The following is a 2,500-nucleotide window of genomic DNA, read 5'->3' as shown; positions in this document are numbered from 1 at the left end:
GGAGAGGTTGACAAAGAGGTTGATAGAGGTAGAGTGAGGTTTTATAAGGAGGTTGAAAAAGTAGGTTGAATTAGGTTGAAAATGGGTTGAATTGAGGAGAAATTGATAGGCTGACTGAGAAGGTTGATTTAGGAGGTTGAATTGAGGTTGAATTGAGGTTGATATGGGCTTGAAGTAAGCTGAAATAGGGTTGATAAGAGGTTGATTAAGCAAGTTGATTTAGAGGGTTGGTTAAAGAGGTTGATTGGAGGTTTGATGGGGGTCTGAAGGGGTTGAATAGGAGTAGATGGGTTGATGAGGTTGTTTATAGAGGTTTGATGGTGGATTGAAGGGGTTGAGTAGTAGGAGTTGCTGGGTTGACTTGAGGTTGAGTTGATGGTGGGTTGAATTTGAGGGTATTGAAGGGGTTGAGTAGGAGTTGCTGGGTTGAGTTGAGGTTGAGTTGGGTTTCTTCTTGGTTGGGTTGGGGTGTCGAGCTGTCAACCCCTGTCCCATTCGCATCTTACTCCCCTCATCATCTCCTTCTGGCTACCTGGGAAAGAAGAAGGTAAGGTTAGGTAAGGTGAAGTAAGGTAGGGTAAGGTGAAGTAAGATAAGGTAAGGTTAGGTAAGGTTAGGTTAGGATAAGGTTAGGTTAGGTCTGGTAGGGTAAAGAAAGGTTAGGTAAGGGAAGGGAAAGTAAGGTAAGATTTGGTAAGGTTAAGGTAAGGTTAGGTTAGGTGTGGCAGGGTAAAGATAGGTTAGGTAAGGGAAGGGAAAGTAAGGTAAGATTTGGTAAGGTTAGATTAGGTAAGGTAAGGAGAGGTACAGTAAGGTAAGGCTAGGCTAGGTTAAGTTAGGTAAGGTAAGGTAAGGCAGGTGAGGATAGATAAGGTAAGGATAGGTACAGTAAGGTAAGGTAAGCTAATGTAAGATAAGGTAAGGTAATAATAATAATAATAATAATAATAATAATAATAATAATAATAATAATAATAATCTTCTCTTTGTCTTTGAATTTTATCATTTCCTCTCTCTCTCTCTCTCTCTCTCTCTCTCTCTCTCTCTCTCTCTCTCTCGCTAGACTAGACAACTTAACATGAAAGGAAGTGAGGAAGGACAAAGAAGGAAAGGAGGAGGAGGAGGAGGAGGAGGAGGAGGAGGGAGAGGAAGTAAATAACGGAAGGAGAAATGTGAGGAAGGAGAGATTGAAGAAAGAGGAACAGAGGAGGAGGAGGAGGAGGAGGAGGAGATGAAGAAGGAAGGGAGAGGAAGTAAAGAAGGGATAGAGTAACGTTAGGAAGGAAAGACTGAAGAAAGAGGAACAGAAGGAAGAGGAGGAGGAGGAGGAGGAGGAGGAGGAGGAGATGAGTCAGATTTGAATAGGCAATATGGAGTCAAGTGAACCAGTTTTACCTCCCACAGCCTCCTCCTCCTCCTCCTCCTCTTCCACCTCCTCCTCCTCTTCTCTTCCACTATCTCGGCTATTACCAGTATCTATGTTAAACCCTCTTCTTCTTCTTCTTCTTCTCCTTCTCCTCCTCTCTTCCACTATCTCGACTATTACCAGTATCTACGTTAAACCTTCTTCTTCTTCTTCTTCTTCTCTTCCTCCTCCTCCTCTCACCTTGATTAAACCACAGGTGAGCAAAGGAAAGTTTCTCCTTCTCACTTTCCTTTTCCTCCATTTTTCCTCCTCTTTCCTCCATTCTTTTCTTCATTTTCCTTCCCTTTTTACTTCAACTTTCTTTCTTTCCTTCCTTTCTTCCCTTATTCCTCTTCTTCTCTCCCTTTTTCCCTCATTTTCCTTCACTTTTTTCCTTCATCTTCCTTCCTTTCTTTGTCTTTCTCCTTCCCTTCCTTTTCTTTCATTTTCCTTTTTTCCCTTCATCTTCTCTCCCTCTTTCCCAATCTTTCCTTTCTCATATCCTCCCTATCTTCTTCCTTCCCTTTCTCTTTCCCTTCCTTTCCTCTCCCTCAATTCCCCTTCCTTCCCTTCTTCCATTTCCTTCACCTTCTCCTCATTCGCCATTTTATTATTTTCCCTCCTCCTCCTCCTCCTTCTCCTCCACTTCCTCAGTTTCACGGTCACACACACACACACACACACACACACACACACACACACACACACACACACATGACTACCTACATAAAAATAAAGAGGAGGAGGAAGAGGAGAAGACGAAAAATCTCTCTCTCTCTCTCTCTCTCTCTCTCTCTCTCTCTCTCTCTCTCTCTCTCTCTCTTATTAGTCATTTAAAATACTATCAGTCACACCTTATCATTTCCCTTATCTTGCATCCATATAAGGTGTGTGTGTGTGTGTGTGTGTGTGTGTGTGTGTGTGTGTGTTGTAAGAACGATTAGATAGAGTAATTGAATGATGATAAGAAGTAGAGGAATGGATGAAGAAATAGATAAGGAAGGAAGGAAGGACGGAAGGAAGAACGGAAGGAAGGAAGGACGCATGGAAGGAGGGAGGAGAGGAAGGAAGGAAGGAAGGGAGGAAGGAAGGAAG

The 2,500-nt window shown here is 42.7% G+C and overlaps 1 protein-coding gene across 25 annotated transcripts in view; it reads right to left on the bottom strand.

Moving 5' to 3' along the window:
• LOC126981936 (F-actin-monooxygenase MICAL3-like) overlaps positions 1 to 2,500 on the bottom strand; it is a 105,042-nt gene that overhangs the window by 82,860 nt on the left and 19,682 nt on the right. For all 25 annotated transcript variants that reach the window (XM_050833620.1, XM_050833622.1, XM_050833627.1 and 22 more), the window contains exon 2: positions 1 to 532. This exon is cut by the window's left edge and continues 131 nt beyond it. The gene's annotated coding sequence lies outside the window, so the exon portion shown is untranslated. The remainder of the gene's footprint in view (positions 533 to 2,500) is intronic.

The sequence above is a fragment of the Eriocheir sinensis genome, chromosome 49 (genome assembly GCF_024679095.1).
Source record: "Eriocheir sinensis breed Jianghai 21 chromosome 49, ASM2467909v1, whole genome shotgun sequence".
NCBI classification, from domain to species: domain Eukaryota; kingdom Metazoa; phylum Arthropoda; class Malacostraca; order Decapoda; family Varunidae; genus Eriocheir; species Eriocheir sinensis.
Note: the sequence above shows the minus strand (reverse complement) of the source record. Positions and strands in the feature narration are given on the sequence as shown.